Genomic DNA, 25,809 nt, shown 5'->3' on the forward strand with positions numbered 1-25,809 from the left:
TTTATGATAAAATCATCCTAAAGATTGATTATATACATCGTTTGACATGTTTCTACAAACTCTAATGGAACTTTTTTGACTTTTCATCTGTATTTAGTGCCCACGCTTTGCATTTGGATTAGTGAACTAAACGCGCGAACAAAAAGGAGGTATTTGGACAAAAATATGAACTTTAACGAACAAAACTAACATTTATTGTGGAACTGGGATTCCTGGGAGTGCATTCCGATGAAGATCATCAAAGGTAAGTGAATATTTATAACGCTATTTCTGACTTTTGTTGACTCCACAACTTGGCGGGTATCTGTACGGCTTGTTTTCGTGGCTGAGCGTTGTACTCAGATTATCGCATGGTGTGCTTTCGCCGTAAAGCTTTTTTGAAATCTGTCAGTCACCACAGTGGCCAGCCTGACTGACAGGCTGGTGGGGTGGTTGAGACTACGTGCAACACTGTACGAGGCCATCAGAGCAGTAAACAAATCTAGTTGCAAACTTCCCCATGAGAACAGAGAGGAGAGGAGAGGCCCCTCAATGGGGATAACCTTAGAACACATCTGAGATATCACTGAGGTGTACCACACTGGTCGTAAAATAAGTCCAGCTGACTTTCCACCTCCAAAACAAATGGCAACAATAATCATTCCTTGCCATGTGTAATCTCAACTACAATGCAACTAGTGAAATGCTCTAATCACGTGTTCCGGTAGGTTAATATATCAGAATAAATTGGTGGGATAACTGGTCCCCTTGAGTATCAGTACCAATGCCAGCAACAGTCAATACAGCCACAATCAGTAAGAAGGTTAGAGACCTAACAAGTCAAATTGCTATTTATTACAGCGACAGAGGAGTTAGTAGTTAGTGACTCATATTGCAACACGTGGAAGGGAATCTCCAGAACACTCTTCTGATGGTTAACTTCTTGTCAATAGGGGGGCGCTGTTTTCACTTTGGAAAAAATCGTGCCCAATTTAAACGGCCTCGTACTCTGTTCTAGATCATACAATATGCATATTATTATTAATATTGGATAGAAAACACTCTAAAGTTTCTAAAACTGTTTGAATTATATCTGTGAGTAAAACAGAACTCAAACTTCCAGACAGGAAGTGAAAAATCTGAAAACGAGCCACTGTTTCAGGGCCTGCCTATTCAACTGGCTTTTATTTATCGATATGTATGCACTTCATACGCCTTCCACTAGATGTCAACAGGCAGTGGAAGGTGGAATGGGGTGTCTAGCTTGATCTGAGGCCGAACAAGAGCTTTTGGAGTGACAGGTCCGGTATTTTCTTTGTCTTCGACGGCGCGCGAGGGACCTCGACATTGTCTTCTGAAAAGCGTTCGGTATACACGGCAAATATCTCCGGCTCTGATTTTATTTGATACATATGATAATAACATCATAAAGTAGGTTTTTTCATCCGAGTTTTATCAGTTTATTCAACGTTTATTGGGACTTTTGGAGCTTTCCGTTCTTTGCGCCAAAAGAGGATGGGAATGTTAGCAACCTTGGCTAGCATTGTGGCGCGAATTCGACAGAAGAAATGGACATTCTAAAACCAAACAACGATTTATTCTGGAAATAGGACTCCTTGTACAACATTCTGATGGAAGCTCAGCAAAAGTAAGACAACATTTATGATGTTATTTCGTATTTCTGTGTAATATGTTGATGCCTATTCTCCGCCGTGTTGGTGAGCGCTGTCTCACAATAACCCAAGCTGTATGTTGTGGTAAAGTTATTTTTAAAAATCTAACACAGCGGTTGCATTAAGAACCAGTGTAAAGTATTTTTATGTAAAGTTTATGATGAGTTCTTTGGTCAGATTAGGTGAGTGTCCAAAATATCTCCGGACATTCTGGGGAAATGTTGCTACGTATTCACAATGTATAACCACGATTTGCAGCTCTAAATATGCACATTTTCGAACAAAACATGAATGTATTGTATAACATGATGTTATAAGACTGTCATCTGATGAAGTTGTCCAAAGGTTAGTGATTAATTTTATATCTATTGCTGTTTTTTGCGAAAGCTACCTTTGCGGTGAATAAATGCGTTTGTGTGTTTGGCTATTGTGGTAAGCTAATATAATTCTATATTGTGTTTTCGCTGTAAAAAATCGGAAATATTGGCTGGATTCACAAGATGTTTATCTTTCATTTGCTGTACACCATGTATTTTTCATAAATGTTTTATGATGAGTATTTATTTATTTCACGTTGCTCTCTGTAATTATTCTGGCTGCTTTGGTCCTATTTTTGATGGTGGCTGCAATGTAAAACTATGATTTATACCTCAAATATGCACATTTTCGAACAAAACATAAATGTATTGTATAACATGTTATAAGACTGTCATCTGATGAAGTTGTTTCTTGGTTAGTGACTAATTTTACCTCTATTTTGTCGGTTTTGTGAAAGCTACCTATGCGGTGGAAACATGGTGAAAATATGCGGTTGTGTGTTTGGATCCGGGAGGGTGATGAAGTACATGCCACTAATAAATAGAACCCTCCATTCAGGAGGAAAGTTATTAGAAGTCATGAACCAGGATCACACAGCTTATGACTGGTTCAGTGCTTATAGAGTACTTCCGTCGTGAGGTTAGCTCCTCGATGGATAACATACTGTGACTGAGAAGTCCGTCACTGGCTGCTGGCAGCGTTTGGTACACTGACACACATTCATCGCGCCTCCCTGCTCTGTTATTAGCTACGTTAGCAATGTGGGTCGACACACAAGTTAACATCCCTATCTTAGTACATACATTTCTCACTTTATTCTTACCTCCCGTCAGCAGCAGTTTATGGTTTAAAGAGTATACAGACAAGCATTCATGTTTAATTTAAGCAACATTTTTTTGTACTTATCGATGTTATGGATGAGCGCGTTGTTTGTTTGGTTCTGTTCCTCTCGCTCCATCTCTGTAGCTTCCGGGTATGCTGGGATAAGGACCAGAGCTACGGTAATCAGGCTGGCTTTGTAGTGCCTGTCCTGAATGGCTCGTTCATGTGAATGGGCATATTGAAAGATCAGTAGGGATGGGTCTTTGTAAATGTGTTATATTGGTATATTGTATCATGAGAAACGTGTTGCAATGTATATAATTCATTGTGTTTAGCTGAGTGGAAAATGTAGGCTTTGATGAAGGTAATTGCTTAATTAATTAGTGCTGGGTATGTTCTGATGGGAGGGGCTTCCCCTACAAAAGGAGCCTCTCTTTCAGTTCAAGAGGGGAACCATTTTGGATAGAGCTGTTGATGGAGCAGCATTGTTTTTAAGCTGTCCCTATAATGTATACTTTGGATGGGAGTGCTATTGTTTTTCTTCCAGATTCACTATGTAAATAAACACCCTTGCACAGAAGTACTTTTGCGGCTCTGCCATCTTTTTATTTGATAGAGGTTAGGTTTTTCAGTTTAGCCTTCTGGCCTACTCTACGTGACATACAGTGGTTCGTCCTTTAAAAGTTACAGCGTACTGCAGCACAGCTTGTATGGTGCCGCAGAATTCTATGGCACCTTGTTTAAGTGTCAGCCATTGTAACTATTAAAGCTAGTTAGTGCTAATTTGACCACCAGAGGGCATCTTTGAGAAGCATTTGATATCCTTCAATTGTGGCTGTACTAGAGAATTCATAAACTTTTTTTGTAAAAGCATAGTATTTGGGACTGATTTTAAGAATTTTGCTTTACTAATTTGTTCAATATTATGGTGTTTCTATTCCAAGAAAAATGAAAAACCCTCAGGGTTTCTGTTAGGATTGAATGGAAAATATGGCGCTGTACAACGTGACGGTCGGGAGAAGGCTACAGTACCAAGATCATAACATTTTCACACCCTAATTGTATAATTGTTGTCTAACCAATACCCAAATGGAGATTCAGTGAACATAAAAATCTCATTGATTTATCAAGACCAGTTCCCATGCTTGTCTCAGAGCAGTGCAAAACGGTGCTAAAATAGTTGAACACAGCGGGTAGGCTTTTGCTTCAAATACTATTGCTTCTAACTTCAATATGCTCTTTAAATAAATAAGACCTACACCACCTTTAACAGCACATTACTCAACACTAGTGAGAATCATGTCGCCTATGATAGGCCTAGAGTATCTCGAAAAATATTTTTATCAGTGACACGACCGCCAATAATTACATATGGGTCATAGGTACCGAACCTGCATCAGTAGCAACGTATTTTGCACTGCGATGCACTGCGATGCACCAATCGGGGGAGAACCCATCCACAAAGTATCAAAATACAGATGCGTTTGTAAAGGTATATTGTCCTGCTAACAGCCCATAGTGGGATATTATAATACTGTACATGGTGTCCAGGTCAGGATAACCAAAACCCTTCTTTATTAACAACTTCTTCAGGCTAGGGTCCTTTTTTAGAATTTCTGCCTGACTGACGTGCCCAAAGTAAACTGCCTGTTACTCAGGCCCGGAAACGAGGATATGCATATAATTGGTACCATTGGATAGAACACACTTTGAAGTTTGTAGATTTTTTTTGTGTTGAGCTCCCAGGCTCAGATATAACAGACTGACCCTAGCCCCCCAACACAATCTACTGCAGCATAAATACTGGAGGCTGAGAGAGGAGGGGTCGGGAGACACTGTGGCCCCGTCCGACAATACCCCAGGACAGGGCCAAAACAATAGTGGTCCTAAAATGGAAACTTGAGGAACACCGACATTTACATTTGATTTGTCAGAGGATAAACCATCCACAGAGACAAACTGATATCTTTCCAACAGATAAGATCTAAACCAGGCCAGAACTTGTCCGTGTAGACCATTTATGGTTTTCAATCTCTCCAAAAGAATGTGGTGATCGATGGCATCAATAGTAGCGCTAAGGACTAGGAGCACGAGGACAGATGCAGAGCCTCGGTCTGACGCCATTAAAAGGTAATTTACCACCTTCACAAGTGCAGTCTCAGTGCTATGATGGGGTCTAAAACCAGACTGAAGTGTTTCATATACATTGTTTGTCTTCAGGGAGGCAGTGAGTTGCTGCGCAACAGCTTTTTTTTTTTTTTTGAGAGGAATGGGAGATTCGATATAAGCAGATAGTTTTTTTATATTTTCTGGGTCAAGGTTTGGCTTTTTCAAGAGGCTTTATTACTGCCACTTTTAGTGAGTTTGGTACACATCTGGTATCAACATATTTGACTAGAAGCTCAAGAGACGAAAACATTGTTTTTTTTTGTAAATTGAAATTTGCTATCATAAATATTAGCAACACCTCCGCCTTTGCGGGATGCGCGGGGGATATGGTCACTAGTGTAACCAGGAGGTGAGGCCTCATTTAACACAGTAAATTCATCAGGCTAAAGCCATGTTTTAGTCAGGCCAATCACATCAAGATTAGTTAATTGACTATAACTGCCTTGGAAGTGAGGGATCTAAAATTAAGTAGCCCTATTTTGAGATGTGAGGTATCACAATATCTTTCAATAATGGCATGAATGGAGGAGGTCTTTATTCCAGTGAGATTTTTATTTTTACCTTTATTTAACTAGGCAAGTCAGTTAAGAATACATTCTTATTTTCAATGACGGCCTAGGAACAGTGGGTTGACTGCCTTGTTCAGGGGAGCCCCAAGATTGCTAAGGCGAACACCGCCATGTTTAGTTTTGCCCAACCTAGGTCGAGGCACAGACACAGTCTCAATGGGGATAGCTGAGCTGACTACACTGACTGTGCTAGTGGCAGACTGGCTAACAGCCTGCTGCCTGGCCTGCACCCTATCTCATTGTGGAGCTAGGGGAGTTAGAGCCCTGTCTTTGTTCATAGATAAGATGAGAGCACCCCTTTAGCTAGGATGGAGTCCGTCACTCCTCAACAGGCCAGACTTGGTCCTGTTAATGGGTGAGTCCCAGAAAGAGGGCCAATTATCTACAAATTCTATCTTTTGGGAGGGGCAGAATACAGTTTTCAACCAGCGATTGAGTTGTGCAACTCTGCTGTAGAGCTCATCACTCCCCCTAACTGGGAGGGGGCCAGAGACAATTACTCGATGCCAACACATCTTTCTAGCTGATTTACACTGAAGCTATGTTGCGCTTGGTGACCTCTGACTGTTTCATCCTAACATCGTTGGTGCCGACGTGGATAACAATATCCCTATACTCTCTACACTCGCCAGTTTTAGCTTTAGCCAGCACCATCTTCAGATTAGCCTTAACGTCAACAACAAGCAATAATTTTGAGTTTTTGTACAAAGAGTCCCGGCACAATATCAGTCTGTCGGCGTGCGACGAAGAGGACGCACGCTTACTAATTTTATTTTTCTATTGAACATACTTCTTTATAAATGAAATATTATAGTTTATTTACATGTTAGGATACCTGAGGATTAAATAGAAACGTAGTTTGACTTGTTTGAACAAAGTTTAGCGGTAGCTTTTTGGACTCCTTTGTCTGCATGTTGAACGAGTGGATTACTGAAATCGATGGCGCCAACTAAACCAACTTTTTGGGATATAAAGAAGGATTTTATGTAACAAAACGAACATTCATGTTGTAGCTGGGACCATTGGGATTGCAAACAGAGGAAGATTTTCAAAAGTAAGTAATCTATTTAATTGCTATTTGAGATTTTATGAAGCCTGTGCTGGTTGGAAAATATGTTGATTATGGGGCGCCGTCCTCAAACAATCGCATGGTTTCCTTTCGCTGTAAAGCCTATTGTAAATTGGACAATGTAGTTAGATTAACAAGAATTCAAGCTTCTAAACAATATAAGATACTTGTATGTTCATAAATGTTTAATATTACGATTATTTATTTGAATTGCGTGCCCTCCAATTTCACCGGATGTTGTCGACAGGTGTCCCGCTAGCGGGAAGCCTAGCCTTAAGATTAAAGACTATCAGAAAGAATGTTGGTACTTATTTATTTTGATCCAAAGCCATGAATGAGTAAGTCACTCAGCTTTATATACGTAGGTGCCGGTCTATATGACTGTGGCATCAACTTGATAATTTATAACGCTATTTTGAAGGTTATTTCATTTTCAAAAAACGAATGTGAGCAATTGTAATCTGAATAAAGGCCAGCATCATATTTGTAAAGGCCAAAACATTTTATTTCTGTTTTTAGAGGGAGAGAAAAGCTGGGCGAATAGTGCGCCGCCAAATGGTACTCCCAATAATGGTCGGATCTCATACATAATAATAATAATACTTTTTGTTGTATTATTTGTTTTGTCTTTTCTGGTGGATTAAACTGAAATTGCATCCAATCACGGCCAGTTGTGATACAGCCAACCTAACTAAGAAATACATTTGATGATAGAAATCTCTCCCTACCCTCCTTCTAGGCAAGTCCAGCTACAGTTGAAATCGGAAGTTTATATACACCTTAGCCAAATACATTTAAACTCAGTTTTTCACAATTCCTGACATTTAATCGTAGTAAAGATTCCCTGTCAGTTAGGATCACCACTTTGTTTTAAGAATGTGAAATGTCAGAATAATTGTTGAAAGAATGATTTATTTCAGCTTTTATTTATTTATTCACATTCCCAGTGGGTCAGAAGTTTACATACTCTCAATTAGTATTTGGTAGCATTTCCTTTAAATTGTTTAACCTGGATCAAATGTTTCGGGTAGCCTTCCACAAGCTTCCCACAATAAGTTGGGTGAATGTTGGCACATTCCTCCTGACAGAGCTTGTGTAACTGAGTCAGGTTTGTAGGCCTCCTTGCTCGCACAAGCTTTTTCAGTTCTGCCCACAATTTTTCTATAGGTTTGAGGTCAGGGCTTAGTGATGGCCACTCCAATACCTTGAATTTGTTGTCCTTAAGCCATTTTACCACAATTTTGGAAGTATGCTTGGGGTCATTGTCCATTTGGTAGAGCCATTTTTATTTATTTTTTATTTTTTATTTCACCTTTATTTAACCAGGTAGGCAAATTGAGAACACGTTCTCATTTACAATTGCGACCTGGCCAAGATAAAGCAAAGCAGTTCGATACATACAACAACACATAGTTACACATGGAGTAGAACAAACATACAGTCAATAATACAGTGAAAAATAAGTCTATATACAATGTGAGCAAGTGAGGTGAGATGAGGGAGGTGAAGGCAAACAAAATATATATAAAAATAAATAAAAATATAAAAAGGCCATGGTGGCGAAGTAAATACAATATAGCAAGTAAAAAAAACACTGGAATGGTTGGTTTGCAGTGGAAGAAAGTGCAAAGTAGAGATAGAAATAATGGGGTGCAAAGGAGCAAAAATAAATAAATGAATACAGTAGGTAAAGAGGTAGTTGTTTGGGCTAAATTATAGATGGGCTATGTACAGGTGCAGTAATCTATGAGCTGCTCTGACAGCTGGTGCTTAAAGCTAGTGAGGGAGATAAGTGTTTCCAGTTTCAGAGATTTTTGTAGTTCGTTCCAGTCATTGGCAGCAGAGAACTGGAAGGAGAGGCGGCCAAAGGAAGAATTGGTTTTGGGGGTGACCAGAGAGATATACCTGCTGGAGCGCGTGCTACAGGTAGGTGCTGCTATGGTGACCAGCGAGCTGAGATAAGGGTGGACTTTACCTAGCAGGGTCTTGTAGATGACCTGGAGCCAGTGGGTTTGGCGACGAGTATGAAGCGAGGGCCAGCCAACGAGAGTGTACAGGTCGCAGTGGTGGGTAGTGTAAGGGGCTTTGGTGACAAAAAGGATGGCACTGTGATAGACTGCATCCAATTTATTGAGTAGGGTATTGGAGGCTATTTTGTAAATGACATCACCGAAGTCGAGGATTGGTAGGATGGTCAGTTTTACAAGGGTATGTTTGGCAGCATGAGTGAAGGATGCTTTGTTGCGGAATAGGAAGCCAATTCTAGATTTAACTTTGGATTGGAGATGTTTGATGTGAGTCTGGAAGGAGAGTTTACAGTCTAACCAGACACCTAGGTATTTGTAGTTGTCCACATATTCTAAGTCAAAGCCGTCTAGAGTAGTGATGTTGGACAGGCGGGCAGGTGCAGGCAGCGATCGGTTGAAGAGCATGCATTTAGTTTTACTTGTATTTAAGAGCAATTGGAGGCCACGGAAGGAGAGTTGTATGGCATTGAAGCTCGCCTGGAGGGTTGTTAACACAGTGTCAAAAGAAGGGCCAGAAGTATACAGAATAGTGTCGTCTGCGTAGAGGTGGATCAGAGACTCACCAGCAGCAAGAGCGACATCATTGATGTATACAGAGAAGAGAGTCCGTCCAAGAATTGAACCCTGTGGCACCCCCATAGAGACTGCCAGAGGCCCGGACAACAGACCCTCCGATTTGACACACTGAACTCGATCAGAGAAGTAGTTGGTGAACCAGGCGAGGCAATCATTAGAGAAACCAAGGCTGTCGAGTCTGCCGATGAGGATGTGGTGATTGACAGAGTCAAAAGCCTTGGCCAGGTCAATGAATACGGCTGCACAGTATTGTTTCCTATCGATGGCGGTTAAGATATCGTTTATGACCTTGAGCGTGGCTGAGGTGCACCCATGACCAGCTCTGAAACCAGATTGCATAGCGGAGAAGGTATGGTGGGATTCGAAATGGTCGGTAATCTGTTTGTTAACTTGGCTTTCGAAGACCTTAGAAAGGCAGGGTAGGATAGATATGGGTCTGTAGCTGTTTGGGTCAAGAGTGTCCCCCCCTTTGAAGAGGGGGATAACCGCAGCTGCTTTCCAATCTTTGGGAATCTCAGACGACACGAAAGAGAGGTTGAAAAGGCTAGTAATAGGGGTGGCAACAATTTCAGCAGATAGTTTTAGAAAGAAAGGGTCCAGATTATCTAGCCCGGCTGATTTGTAAGGGTCCAGATTTTGCAGCTCTTTCAGAACATCAGCTGACTGTATTTGGGAGAAAGAGAAATGGGGAAGGCTTGGGCGAGTTGCTGTGGGGGGTGCAGTGCTGTTGACCGGGGTAGGGGTAGCCAGGTGGAAAGCATGACCAGCCGTAGAAAAATGCTTATTGAAATTCTCAATTATAGTGGATTTGTCGGTGGTGACAGTGTTTCCTATCTTCAGTGCAGTTGGAAGCTGGGAGGAGGTGTTCTTATTCTCCATGGACTTTACAGTGTCCCAGAACTTTTTTGAGTTTGTGTTGCAGGAAGCAAATTTCTGCTTGAAAAAGCTAGCCTTGGCTTTTCTAACTGCCTGTGTATATTGGTTCCTAGCTTCCCTGAAAAGTTGCATATCACGGGGGCTGTTCGATGCTAATGCAGAACGCCATAGGATGTTTTTCTGTTGGTTAAGGGCAGTCAGGTCAGGAGAGAACCAAGGGCTATATCTGTTCCTGGTTCTAAATTTCTTGAATGGGGCATGCTTATTCAAGATGGTGAGGAAGGCATTTAAAAAAAATATCCAGGCATCCTCTACTGACGGGATAAGATCAATATCCTTCCAGGATACCTCGGCCAGGTCGATTAGAAAGGCCTGCTCGCTGAAGTGTTTCAGGGAGCGTTTGACAGTGATGAGTGGAGGTCGTTTGACCGCTGACCCATTACGGATGCAGGCAATGAGGCAGTGATCGCTGAGATCTTGGTTGAAAACAGCAGAGGTGTATTTGGAGGGCAAGTTGGTTAGGATGATATCTATGAGGGTACCTGTGTTTACGGAATTGGGGTGGTACCTGGTAGGTTCATTGATAATTTGTGTGAGATTGAGGGCATCAAGCTTAGATTGTAGGATGGCTGGGGTGTTAAGCATGTTCCAATTTAGGTCGCCTAGCAGCACGAGCTCTGAAGATAGATGGGGGGCAATCAGTTCACATATGGTGTCCAGAGCACAGCTGGGGGCAGAGGGTGGTCTATAGCAGGCGGCAACGGTGAGAGACTTGTTTTTAGAGAGGTGGATTTTTAAAAGTAGAAGTTCAAATTGTTTGGGAACAGACCTGGATAGTAAAACAGAACTCTGCAGGCAATCTTTGCAGTAGATTGCAACACCGCCCCCTTTGGCCGTTCTATCTTGTCTGAAAATGTTGTAATTAGGGATGAAAATGTCAGAATTTTTGGTGGTCTTCCTAAGCCAGGATTCAGACACGGCTAAAACATCCGGGTTGGCAGAGTGTGCTAAAGCAGTGAACAAAACAAACTTAGGGAGGAGGCTTCTAATGTTAACATGCATGAAACCAAGGCTATTACGGTTACAGAAGTCATCAAAAGAGAGCGCCTGGGGAATAGGAGTGGAGCTAGGTACTGCAGGGCCTGGGTTCACCTCTACATCACCAGAGGAACAGAGGAGGAGTAGGATAAGGGTACGGCTAAAAGCTATGAGAATTGGTCGTCTAGAACGTCTAGAACAGAGAGTAAAAGGACGTTTCTGGGGGCGATAAAATAGCTTCAAGGAATAATGTACAGACAAAGGTATGGCAGGATGTGAATACAGTGGAGGTAAACCTAGGTATTGAGTGATGATGAGAGAGATATTGTCTCTAGAAACATCATTGAAACCAGGTGATGTCATCGCATATGTGGGTGGTGGAACTGAAAGGTTGGATATGGTATAGTGAACAGGGCTAGAGGCTCTACAGTGAAATAAGCCAATAAACACTAACCAGAACAGCAATGGACAAGGCATATTTACATTAAGGAGAGGCATGCTTAATCGAGTGATCATAAGGGTCCAGTGAGTAGAGGTTGTTTGGTGTCACGGCGATCCAGACAGCTGGCCGGGTAGATGGCTTTCGGTAGCAAGATAGCATAGGATGGAAGTCTATTTTTAGACACCTCGAGCCATTTGCGACCAAGCTTTAACTTCCTGCCTGATGTCTTGAGATGTTGCTTCAATATATCCACATAATTGTCCTCCCTCATGATGCCATCTATTTTGTGAAGTGAAGTGCACCAGTCCCTGCTGCCACCCCCGTGCTTCACGGTTGGGATGGTGTTCTTCGGCTTGCAAGCATCACCCTTTTTCCTCCAAACATAATGATGGTCATTTTGGCCAAACAGTTCTATTTTTGTTTCATCAGACCAGAGGACATTCCTCCAAAAAGTACGATATTTGTCCCCATGTGCAGTTGCAAACCGTTGTCTTGCATTTTATTGCGGTTTTGGAGCAGTGGCTTCTTCCTTGCTGAGTGGCCTTTCAGGTTATGTCGATATAGAACTCGTTTTATTGTGGATGTAGATACTTTTGTACCTGTTTCCTCAAGCATCTTCACTAGGTCCTTTGCTGTTGTTCTGGGATTGATTTGCACTTTTCTCCCCAAAGTACGTTCATCTCTAGGAGACAGAATGTGTCTCCATCCTAAGCGGTATGATGGCTGCGTGGTCCCATGGCATTTATACTTGCGTGCTATTGTTTGTACAGATGAACGTGGTATCTTCAGGCTTTTGGAAATTTCTCCCAAGGATGAACCAGACTTGTGGAGATCTACAATTTTTTTTTCTGAGATCTTGGCTGATTTATTTCGATTTTCCCTTGATGTCAAGCAAAGAGGCACTGAGTTTGAAGGTAGGCCTTGAAATACATCCACAGGTACACCTCCAATTGACTCAAATGGTGTCAATTGGCCTATCAGAAGCTTATATAGCCATGACATCATTTTCTGGAATTTTCCAAGCTGTTTGAAGGCACAGTCAACTTAGTGTATGTAAACTTCTGACCCACTGGAATTGTGATAAGGTGAATTATAAGTGAAATAATCTGTCTGTAAACAATTGTTGGAAAAATTACTTGTGTCATGCACAAAGTAGATGTTCTAACCGACTTGCCAAAACTATAGTTTGTTAAACAAGACATTTGTGGAGTGGTTGAAAAACGAGTTTTAATGACTCCAACCAAAGTGTATGTAAACTTCCGACTTCAACTGTACCTGCTTATAGCCATAATGGCACTCTACAACGTAACCATGTGTGTTTGAAACAGTATTTTCCAGGAAGAAACAATTTGTCTACATTCATTAGATAACTTTGTTCCAATATTTCTGTAATTCAGTGATATTTATCCCCATAATAGTTCGTTATGGATCCATAACGAAATAAACATTGGCATTTTGAAAGAGTATTTTTTATCATTTTTTTATTAACAAAAGCATAAAGATGCTCATGAAGAAATAAAGTCCTGAACAATATATGCTTTTACATTTGGATAATAAAGCATTTAAAGCATTTTGAAGATATAAGCCACCTGCATTTATTTATTAGGCTGCTGTGCAGTCTGACAAGTAAACATGGCCTACAGTACATACTGTAGTAAACATGGGAAAGTGCCTAGTTCCTTACATAAGGGAGACCAGGCCATGTCCAGACTTTCTCGGTGACCTCAAGTACTCATTAACTCTGTCTTTAATGCTTTTTCGGGTTGCGTCAGTCATGGACAGAATCTTATGAGACTCAGTATTAATGATGAACACCCGGAGGTTCACTGTTAAGCCACATTTGCCTTGGTCAAGTTCTGTTGTCCGAAGACGAATGGATATGTCAGGGTGAACCGACGACCTGACGAACCCGCCAGGTATGTTGACTCTGCCTGTCGGAGGTGGAGTTCCAGAGTTCACAGGTGTGCCTGGCATGGATTGTGACTCCATCTCGTTCCTCGCCCTCTTCAACAAGTCATTCTCTGCCTGACTCTCCGCTAATGCCGCCTGGCTCTGGACCAATGCATCAGCTGTCGCTGGTATCTCTGCCCTCAGATAATGTTACTCTTTCTGCTGGTCTTCCTTCAACGACTCGATCTCGGTCTTCAAAGTGTGAATCTGATCCATTTGCACCTTCATCAGATGAGCAGCATGGTACCGCCCTGAGCTCCCATCGATTACAGTGGCCTATGATAGAAATGGTAGATCAATTAATAATTAATAGTGACTCCAACAAATGCTGAGTACTCATTTTAAGAATCTAGTAAAACTAACCGCTTTCTTGGCAACCATGCGTTTTTTCGGTGCGGCCGTTGTCCAGCCCTTTGTCCACTGATATTCACAGATGGTTGTCGGCATGGTTGTCTGCTCTGCAAAAACACATTCACGTTGTTAGTACACAATCATTTTCTATTATAATTTTTTTAAACCTTCTTTAATTATCAATTTTATTACACAGTATGCCTACATATTCATAGGCTAGGCTATATGTTTTTTTTTTAATAAAATGCACTGAAACCAGAATACCTTCAGTTTTGGTGATCCTTTCAGCTCCGGCTCATTTTCAAGTCCTCCTAACCCTGAAATGGGTAGCACCATAGAACGAAGCTGGCTTGATGAAAACAATGTCAATTTCATCTGTTCTCTTTGGTCACAATGTCTCCCTGGCCAGAGACCTTTTTTTTAGGTAAACAGCTAATTTTTGACTGGTAACTGTGTTTGGGGTGGAGTTTGGGGCGGGGTGAGGTGAGGAGTATTGGAAAGTTGTGACTTTCAGCTTACAATAGCCATACGTTTGCAGCAGATAGACATAAAAATGATCTGATGACATCAGACTCATTCTGAACAGGTTACAGCCTACCAGGACACTTGATTTTCTTTCACTTGGCATGTGCGCTTGTGTAAGCATAAACGGAACATTTAATCAGGATTTATGCTAGGATCACTTAAGGGTGTGTAATGTGAAATAGCAATTAATACGTAGGAGTGACAGACAGACAGACAGTGATAACAGAGGAGAAGCAAAGACAGAGACGAGAGACAGACACAGACAGACAGACAGACAGACAGACAGACAGACAGACAGACAGACAGACAGACAGACAGACAGACAGACAGACAGACAGACAGACAGACAGACAGACAGACAGTGATAACAGAGGAGCACAAGGAGAAGCAAAGACAGAGACGACAGTCAGTCAGTCAGTCAGTCAGACAGACCAGACAGACAGACAGACAGACAGACAGACAGACAGACAGACAGACAGACAGACAGACAACAAAGGAGCACAAGGAGAAGCGAAGACAGAGACGACAGACAGACAGACGCTCTTTGGCTGAAATGCCAGGGCCAAATTTTTGTCCCAGTCCACCCCTGATGTAACTGCATTAATAACCATAACAATTAAAGATATGACACACTAAAGCAGTAGTTTTCTTTGCACTAATGGGTCTATCTCAGATATACTTTCCGCACAATACATCTTATTTTTAGTACCGTGCACAATACAGAAAGAACTATTTCCCTTTTGGCAATCAAAGCGATTTGGTTTAGTATTTAACACATCATCCACTACTTCTCACCACAATGCATTTTTAAATACCATAATAAAACACTACAGTTCATGTGTGTACATAAACCAAATGTGTAATGACACTCCCACTAATGGAAAACAATAGTTTTCAGTCATTGCACCACTTTCTCTCCAACAGGCTTCACTCTGGTGGAGTCTTAAGCTCTGTTTCTCTCTTTGATTGGCTCATTAATTTCTGCGATATAGCAGTTCCACTTCACCGCAGATTATGTTTAATGCTACATACTACCACTCTTATGGTCATCTTCTCTGCCTCTCGTGGAAAGAAACTGCAGGTGAGTTGGAGAGGTTTGAGAGGGAGTAATGTCCAACCAAATATAGTTCAACTGTTTTGTTGAGTACAATGATATCTTCTTATGGCTGCAAGCCCGACGTCGGTACACTTATGACAACAGCCAGCTCAAGTGCAGGGCGCGAAATTCAAAATATATATTTTTTAAATATTTAACTTTCACACATTAACAAGTCCAATACAACAAATGAAAGGTACACATCTTGTGAATCCAGCCAACATGTCCGATTTTTAAAATGTTTTACAGCGAAAACAGCACGTATATTTATGTTAGCTCACCACCAAATACAAAAAAGGACAGACATTTTTCACAGCACAGGTAGCATGCACAAAGCCAACCAAACTAACCAAGAAACAACTTCATCAGATGACAGTCTTATAACATGTTATACAATAAATCTATGTTTTGTTCGAAAAATGTGCATATTTCAGGTATAAATCATAGTTTACATTGCAGCTACAATCAGAAATTGCACCGAAAGCAGCCAGAATAATTACAGACACCAACGTCAAATACCCAATTACTCATCATAAAACAGTTCTGAAAAATACATAGTGTACAGCAAATGAAAGACAGGCATCTTGTGATTCCAGCCAATATTTCCGATTTATTAAGTGTTTTACAGCGAAAACACAATATAGCGTTATATTAGCTTACCACAATAGCCAGAAACACAAGCCATTTCCCAGCAGTAAAAGTTAGCGATCGTAACAAACCAGTAAAAGATATATAATTTTTGACTAACCTTGATATTCTTCATCAGATGACAGTCCTATAACATCAGGTTATACATACACTTATGTTTTGTTCGAAAATTTGCATATTTAGAGCTGAAATCAGTGGTTATACATTGTGCTATCGTAGCTACTTTTTCCACAACGTCCGGATATTTTTCTGACACTTTTTCTGACACACATATTCTGACCAAATAGCTATTCATAAACATAACTAAAAAATACATGTTGTATAGGAAATGATAGATCCATTAGTTCTTAATGAAATCGCAGTGTTAGAATTCTAAAAAATAACTTCATTACGACATCCAGCTTCGGTATAGCTAGAATACCCAAAAGTTGGGCGCCGACGACTAGTTCACATGTACGACAGATATATGAAATAGCATCATAAAATGTTTCTTACTTTTGCTGATCTTTCATCAGAATGTTGGACAAGGGGTCCTTTGTCGGGAACAATCGTTGTTTGGATTTAGAACGGCCACTTTCCCTCTTGAATTAGCAAGCACACTAGCCAAGTGGCGCGAATCTCTCCATCGTCAACAAAGTCCGAGAACGGAACACGGCAAAACTCCCGAAAAAATTTCAATAATCTGATTAAACTATATTGAAAAAACATACTTTACGATGATATGGTCACATGTATCAAATAAAATCAAAGCCGGAGATAGTAGTCGCCTATAACGACAGCTTTTCAAAAGGCAAATCCATGTCCCTCAACGCGCCTTCCTGAAAACAGGAAATGGAGGACACGTCATTCCATAAGCTGTAATCGACTCCAGATCAAGTTACACAGTCCGTTTCTTCTCTCACTCCTTGTCGACATCTAGTGGAAGACGTATGAAGTGCATCTAAACTAATAAATAACATGGACTTTAATAGGCAGCCCCTGGAACAGAGCCTCAATTTCAGACTTTCCACTTCCTGTCAGGAAGTTTGCTGCAGAATGAGTTCTGTTTCACTCACAGATATAATTCAAACGGTTTTAGAAACTAGAGAGTGTTTTCTATCCAATAGTAATAATAATATGCATATTGTACGAGCAAGAATTGAGTACGAGGCCGTTTGAAATGGGCACCTTTTATCTGGCTACTCAATACTGCCCCTGCAGCCATAAAAAGTTAAACAGTGATTTGACAGACTACTTCACACATTACCTCAAACGCTTCAAACTCAGCCCAGCTAGCACAGTTTGTTCCTTGGAAGTTGTTGGACCGTATGTTTTTGGTTTCAAATTGGTTGTGGGAACGAGGCCATACATTTCCTGACCGGTAAAACTGAACGTTTTTTTGTTGTTGATTTTCTGCAAACATTTCGCCTGTTCTGTGAACATACTTTTTTTGGTTGCATGGAGGTTCTGAGAACGTTTTACTCTGGTTCCCTGAAAGTTAGCTAGCGTCCCACCGGCCAACATCCAGTGAAAATGCAGAGCGCCAAATTCAAATAAATTACTATAAAAATTTAACTTTCATAAAATCAAACATGCGATACACCAAATTAAAGCTGTTGTGAATCCAGCCAACATGTCAGATTTCAAAAAGGCTTTACGGCGAAAGCAAACAATGCTATTATCTGAGGACAGCACCCCAGTAAACAAACACAGACAATCCAATTTCAACCCTCCAGGCGCGACACAAAACGCAGAAATAAAGATATAATTCATGCCTTACCTTTGACGAGCTTCTTCTGTTGGCACTCCAATATGTCCCATAAACATCACAAATGCTCTTTTTGTTCGATTAATTCCATCGATATATATCCAAAATGTCAATTTATTTGGCGCGTTTGATCCAGAAGAACATCGGTTCCAACTTGCGCAACGTGACTACAAAATATCTCATAAGTTACCTGTAAGCTTTGTCCAAACATTTCAAACTATTTTTGTAATACAACTTTAGGTATTTTTTAACGTAAATAATCGATAAAATTTAAGACGGGATGATCTGTGTTCAATACCAGACGAAAACAATGTGTAGCTAGCTTTCAGGTCACGCGCCTCTAACAAAGAGTACACTTCCCTTGAGCCTCATTCTGAACAGTGCTACTTCTTCATTTCTCAAAGGAAAAAGCCTCAACCAATTTCTAAAGACTGTTGACATCCAGTGGAAGCAATAGGAACTGCAAGAAGGTCCCTTAGAAATCTGGATTCCCAATGAAATGTTGAAAAGAGAGTGACCTCAATTTTTTTTATTCTGAATGGTTTGTCCTCGGGGTTTCGCCTGCCAAATAAGTTCTGTTATACTCACAGACATGATTCAAACAGTTTTAGAAACTTCAGAGTGTTTTCTATATATATCTACTAATAATATGCATATCTTAGCTTCTGGGCCTAAGTAGCAGGCAGTTTACTTTGGACATGCTTTTCATCCGGACGTGAAAATACTGCCACCTATCCCAGAGAAGTTAACACTCTGAGAATGGAAATTATAGGTTATTTGAAGGTAAGGAAATAACATTCTGAGAACATTCTCTAAATGTTGTGAAAGTTTTGTTATGGTTATTATTGAAAGTTAGTTTATTTGTCGTTAACTGTTTTGAACTCTAAGCACAGTTACAGTAGGCCACATGGATTAATCATGCAAGCAGTTACATTTTTTTTGTGATGTGCATTAGTGAGATTCAAACCTATGATCTTCTGTTTTCTATCCCTGGAATTAGTCCACTGTGCCACCAGGATGGAGCTAGAATGCCATGTTATTTGACGCATATAAAACTGTTCATTTTAGTCCATTCAAACAGACCACATTTCGAAGGAAACAATAACTTTTTTCTTTTGTTTTTATGGAACGTTTTCTTCATGTTTTTAGAACAGAATGTAAATGTAAAAAATAAAATAAAAATTGTGTGTTTACTGAAGGCTACTAAAGTTTCTAGTGATTTTAGTGGAAAACTTTCTTCACATTATGAGAATGGAATTTAAACATTTTAGATATTATGTCCGCCATTTTGGGAACTTTGAGTGGTTCCGACTTACATTTTGGTGTACAAAGCACCCGTGAACATTGTATAGTGCAAGAAAGACCCATCTCTCTGTTCTCTGCTACCACTTGTCCAGCGGAGCTGACTTGAAGGGTCATGTTTCAGACCCTACATTTGCATAGGGAGTGACATGTCACAATTTCTGGCCTATCCAGACAAACAAACAATTGTCTCTGCCTGTGAAACTCAACCCTGTGCATATGAAATAAGAGAATCTAGTGGATGCAACAATACTAATTTCATCTCACTTTGATCTTCTCTGCCAAATATAGAGCTCTCAACATGAAAAAATACTAAATAATTTGAGAATTCATGACCACTTTCCTTTGGTCACAGGCGGACTAATCACTTCGTACTTAAAGCTTAAGTTGTATCTTAAGTTGAGTCTGCACACATTTGAATGGTGTCTCTGCACGCCTAATGGACATTTAGGAGAAAATTATCTGTTGGCAGTTATATGAAATAATGCCAATATCACAAAGTATGATATTTATTTTACAGTTATAAGAAATGTGAAATCGTATAGTAAGTTGTATATAATTCGATTTTTCATAATATTTGTACTATGTACACGAGCTTGTGCGCTCAAAAGTGAGTACACCTCAGCAATGTATAACTTTTTTTTGCCAGAAAGGTGAGTTCAATACCTTTCTAAAACTACCAGTTATTAATTATGGCCTTCTTATGAAAAATAATTTTTTCGGTATGTCTATTTAGGCAGAAATAAAAATGTTACCCTATCATTCAACTGGTGAAGCGAATTAATGTTAATCTGTAGAATTTTGTTTTTTTAGAACATTCTCAGAATATTGCCAAGAACTGACATAAAAGATAACCATATATTCTCTGAACGGCTTAGAAGTCACATCATTTTTGAGAACATTCCCAGAATGTAGTAAAAATATGACATTAAATAGAACCACATCAGAACTTGTGTGGAATGTTCTATGGAAATACTCAAAATCCCACAGAGAAATGCTGTTTGTTAACATTCTCAGAACAATTTGAAAAACTTGAATTTAAATAGAACCATGAGGAAACCTGTAGGAAACTTTATGCTGAAACAATGAAATTCCCACAGAAGAATGTTCCCACTGGTCACAGACATCAGTTCAATGTCTAGTTTTGATTTACATTTGGTCGAGTTGTCAACAAATGGGAATTCAACGTGAAATCAACAAAAAAAAATGGCACCATGTCATTGGATTTAGGTTAAAAGTTGGGTGAAAAAAAGGCAAAATTCCCTGACGTTGACGTTGTTTTTCAAATCCAATCAGTTTTCCACGTTGATTCAACATCATCACGTAGAAACAATGTTGATTCAACCAGTTTTTGCCCAGTGGGTTGTTGCTTAACATTCTTGTAACAATTTGAGAATATTACTTTAAATAGAATCATGAGTAAACCTGTAGGAAACGTTCTGCTGAAGTACTGAAATTCCCACAGAATAACGTTGTTAACATCCTCAGAACTATTTGAGAACATTCTCAATGTCAAACCAGTTGGAGGATGTTCCTAAAACATTACAAAAATGTAATGTAACCATGTTTGAACTTTTAGGAAACGTTCTGTTAAAGTAATGAAATACCAATATTATTTGTTGTCAAGTTCTGTAACGTTCGTCTTTCGGGGAGAGAGTGGACCAAGACGCAGCGGGTGATAAATACATGATGATTTAATTAGACAAGACGAACACTGACACGAAAGACACTTGATAATTTACAAAACAACAAACGACGTTAAACAGACCTGAACTTGTGAACTACATATAACGAAGAACGCACGAACAGGAAAAAACGAAACAGTACCGTGTGGTGTAACAAACACAGACACAGCAACAATCACCCACAAACAAACAGTGAGAACAGCCTACCTTAATATGGTTCTCAATCAGAGGAAACGTCAAACACCTGCCTCTAATTGAGAACCATATCAGGCAACACATTTAACCCAACATAGAAACACATAACATAGAATGCCCACCCCAACTCACGCCCTGACCAACTAAACACATACAAAAACAACAGAAAACAGGTCAGGAACGTGACAAGTTCCTTAAATGTGCTGAGAATTTTCCAAAGCCAAGCAACTCTCCTGCACCATTCCTAGAATGTTGTGGGAAGGTTGTATGCAAAATAACCACAGCACAACCACGCTCTCTCCAAGCTCTTAGAAACATTTAGTTCTCAGAACGTTATGTGCTAGCTGGGAGGTTCCCTTTACTTTCTTTGCTTAATCAACATTGCAAACTTTCTCATTCAGTTCCCAACAGAACACTGGTTGTATCTAACAACTTGCCCCCATGTCAGTTGGAATTGGATTCTTCACATGGGCTTTGTCCTTTTATTCATACCCACTGCAGTGCTCTAATAATATATAGACAAAATGATTACGTGCAAATTCTTCTTCCAATTCTGAATCATTCCCATTCAGATACTGTGGTTAATTTATGACGGATGATCTTATTCGTACACTGGAATACAAACTGTAATAGCCACCTTAACATCATTGAGCTCTCTAAAGAGATCACAAATTACTCCAGCACTTTGCTCTGTGGGCTGTTCAAATGCACAGCATTGTATTCCAGTCTCGCACCGTGAACAAAGACACATTCATACTTCAAATGAGTTCTATCCACTTGGTGATTGTCAAAGACTTGTTACTTTCATTGCCTTTGAACAGCTTGGTGTTGAAAATAACTGAAAGGAACTAAATTGTAATTCACTTGGCTTTCCTTGTATCCTTGGATGTATTTTTCTGCTTCTTCATGAGAATGTGAGCCAGCGAATTGTCTGTCTCGGACCATAGCCTCCCCCTTAGCTCCCCCTGGTCTTTCCAGTGTGTACACTTGTGCATGTAGCTGCCCAGCCCCTCAGAGACCCACAGAGCATGATTTATTTTTTTCATCAAACATAGCACGTTGCCTAGCTAGCCGAACACCACTCCTCGTGGGAGCGTCTGAACAAGCCCAGAATCAGCATTCAGGGGATATGTCTGCTAAACCTCTATCCTTCATGCACCTTTTAAATTAATGTCTGACCGTAATTGTAGTGGTAAGGTAATATTTTCCTCCTCAGCATCAGAAGAAAAAAATCTGTCTAAACCAAAGAACTTGTATATCATATTCTGCTTTTATTCAATTAACCCCGACAATACAGAGCCAGTTAAATCCCCTGGTCAGGCTGCGTGTAGCGGTGTGGTCCAGTGCCAGGTTTAGATCAAGCAATCGTTATGGGAAGGCGTTTGAGGTAAATTTGAGGAAATTACAAAGTTACACTCGGTAGCTAGACCACTCTTCGTGGGACAAAAAGCCTCAGAGTTTGGCCCTCAAAGGTAGGCTTATGATAAATACCACATAATGGAAACCATGTCAGGACCTGGTCTTATGTTACACAATGGATTTGCACACATGTTGAAATTGTATAGAAACATACAGTATGCATTGTCTTGTGAATGAATGCTGCTCGACAGGGCCGGATTAATGCAGGGACTTACCGGGGCTGAAGCCCCTGGGCCCAGGTCCGTGAGGGGGCCCAAGAGGCAAACAAAGTAATTACTAATATAAAATTATTATTAAACTATATAGTGTATACAGTGCATTCGGGAAGTATTCAAACCACTTGACTTTTTCCACATTTTGTTACGTTACAGCCTTATTCTAAAATGTATTAAATTGCTTTTTTTACTCATCAATCTACACACAATACCCCATAATGACAAAGCAAATTTATAAAAATAATATCACATTTACATAAGTATTTAGATAATTCACTCACTACTTTTGGCAGCGATAATAGCCTTGAGTCTTCTTGGGTATGACGCTTCCAGCTTGGCACGCTCTGCAGATCCTCTCAAGCTCTGTGAGTTTGGATGGGGAGCATCGCTGCACAGATATTTTCAGGTCTCTCCAGAGATTTTCAATCAGGTTCAAGTCCAGGCTCGGGCTGGGCCAATCAAGGACATTCAGACACTTGTCCCGAAGCCACTGGCTTTTCCTGTTGGAAGGTGAACCTTTGCCCAGTCTGAGGTCCTGAGCGCTCTGGAGCATATTTTCAAAAATAAAATGGAATTTTACTGGGCAAGTCAGTTAAGAACAAAAGTTATTTACAATTACAGCCTACCCCAGCCAAACACAGCTGATGCTGGGCCAATTGTGCACCACCCTACGGGACTCACAATCACGGTCAGATGTGAAACAGCCTGGATTCAAACCAGGGACTGTAATGGCACCTCTTGGACTGATATGCAGTTCCTTATACCACTGCGCCACTCGAGAGCCCACTGTACTTTGCTCCATTCCTCTTTCCCTCAATCCTGACTAGTCTCCCTTGCATCACTGTAGCGATGGTGCCATGTTTCCTCCAGATGTGACGCTTAGCATTCAATCTTGGTTTCATCAAACCAGAGAATTTTGTTTCTCATGGTCTGAGAGTATTTAGGTGCCTTTTGGCAAACTCCAAGCAGGTTGTCATGTGCCTTTTACTAAGAAGTGACTTCCGTCTGGCCACTCTACCATAAAGGCCTGATTGGTGGAGTGCTGCAGAGATGGTTGTCCTTCTGGAAGGTTTTCCCATCTCCACAGAGGAACCCTGGAGCTCTACCAGAGTGACCATCGGGTTCTTGGTCACCTCCCTGACCAAGGCCCTCCCTCAATTGCTAAGTTTGGTTGGGTGGCCAGATCTAGGAAGAGTCTTGGTGGTTCCAAACGTATTTTATTTAAGAATGATGGAGGCCACTGTGTTCTTGGGGACTTTCAATCTGGCAGAAATGTTTTGGTACCCTTCCCCAGATCTTTGTCACGACACAATCCTGTCTCTGCGCTCTACGGACAATTCCTTCGACCTCGTGGCTTGGTTGTTGCTTTGACATGCACTGTCAACTGTTGGATCATTTGCACAATCAATTGAATTTACCACAGGTGAACTCCAATCAAGTTGTAGAAACATCTCAAGGATGATCAATGGAAACAGGATGCACCTGAGGTCAATTTCGAGTCTCATATCAAAGGGTCTGAATACTTATGTAAATAAGGTATTTCTGTTTTTTATTTTTAAGAATAAGGCTGTAACATAACAAAACATGGAAAAAGTCAACGGGTCTGAATACTTTCCAAAGACATTGTATAATCGATAGAAGGGTTTTGTTATCTCTTACCCTGGCAATTTGACTGTTAAACTCATGCGTACACTAGCAATGGATGCCAATCCTGGCTTGAATGGGAACTGCCATCTATGGATTATATTTTTATGTTTGGTTGCAGCTGTCTGTTTGCCTTTTGCATATTTGAAAATACAACTGTGAAACAAATCGTTGGAAAGAAAATGCCTACTGCTGAAAAGAGAGGACTAATCTCTCTGTACAATCAATATTATACATTTTGTCTCAACAACTCCCAGTTGGTAGCTAACAGCAGCACTGTTTTTCAAAGTTGCTCAGCTTGAGAAAGGCTATTGCCACTACCATCACATTGAGCAGCCTATGGCTTCATCTTCATCACTAGGTGAGTCAGTGTGCCACTGGAAATCTGATTTAGTAGCTTACTGTAGCCTATATGTGTGTGTGTATATATATATATATATATATATATATATATATTGCCTCCTAATATTGTACAATCTGTGTGTAGCTTCATTGGCCTGGTCTATTGTTAATTTGAATTCAAGACCCGATTGATCTCAGTTTGTTGGTGTCAGAGTAGCCACTCATTTCAGGCATTTGTGTGGTATTAGAAAAGTAGCCAGGTCACCGTGATACAAATCAATATTCAACGTTCATCCATATCTGAGGAGATCGGGAGATGAAGTGGAAACTGGCCACTAGGGGCAACAGTGAGCGCTGTTCCAATGATTTCAAAGGTTGCAAGTTTGAATCCAGTGATAGAAAGTTGTTTTTAAAATTTTTGCTTTAAGCCTATCCCAAACATTAACCCTTACCTTAACCCTTACCTTAACCATTCAGAGTTAATGCCTAACCTAGGTTGCAAATACTATCCCAAACCATAATCCTTACCTTAACCATTTGGGGTTAATGCCCAAACTTAACCTTAAACACTTCAAAATTTGACGTTTGGAACAACTTAGAAATATGACGTAAGGATCTACCTCTGATTCCAAAGATTACAAGTTTGAATCCAGTGATAGAACTTCTTTAATAAAAAAATGTAAGCCTATCCCAAACCTTACATAACCATTCTGAATTAACCCTTTAGACCCCAAAATAATTCTAGAATGCTGCTGTAGATTACTGAGAATTTTCAAGATAAAGCTAATTTTCTCACACATTTCAAACAAACAGACATAGTTAAAAAACGAAGAACAAATTACAAGTTTTAAGTTTTAAAGAGCACAACATCTTTAATATGACACATTCATGTCAATAGGAATACCACTAGTTACTCACTTACTTATTATACTTACAGATATTATTTACATATAAATAAAACAATTATCCAATATATGACCAGAGGACAATATTCTGAAAGTATTTGAAAACCCACACAGAGTAGACTATTTGATTGACAACGATTCTTACTTCTGTAACAATGCAAAAATGCAAACATCTATTCAGAGACTATTTAAAAATGTAGGTAATCTCACTCAATAAGATTTAGTAC

The sequence above is a fragment of the Salvelinus namaycush genome, chromosome 5 (assembly GCF_016432855.1).
Source record: "Salvelinus namaycush isolate Seneca chromosome 5, SaNama_1.0, whole genome shotgun sequence".
Lineage (NCBI taxonomy): Eukaryota > Metazoa > Chordata > Actinopteri > Salmoniformes > Salmonidae > Salvelinus > Salvelinus namaycush.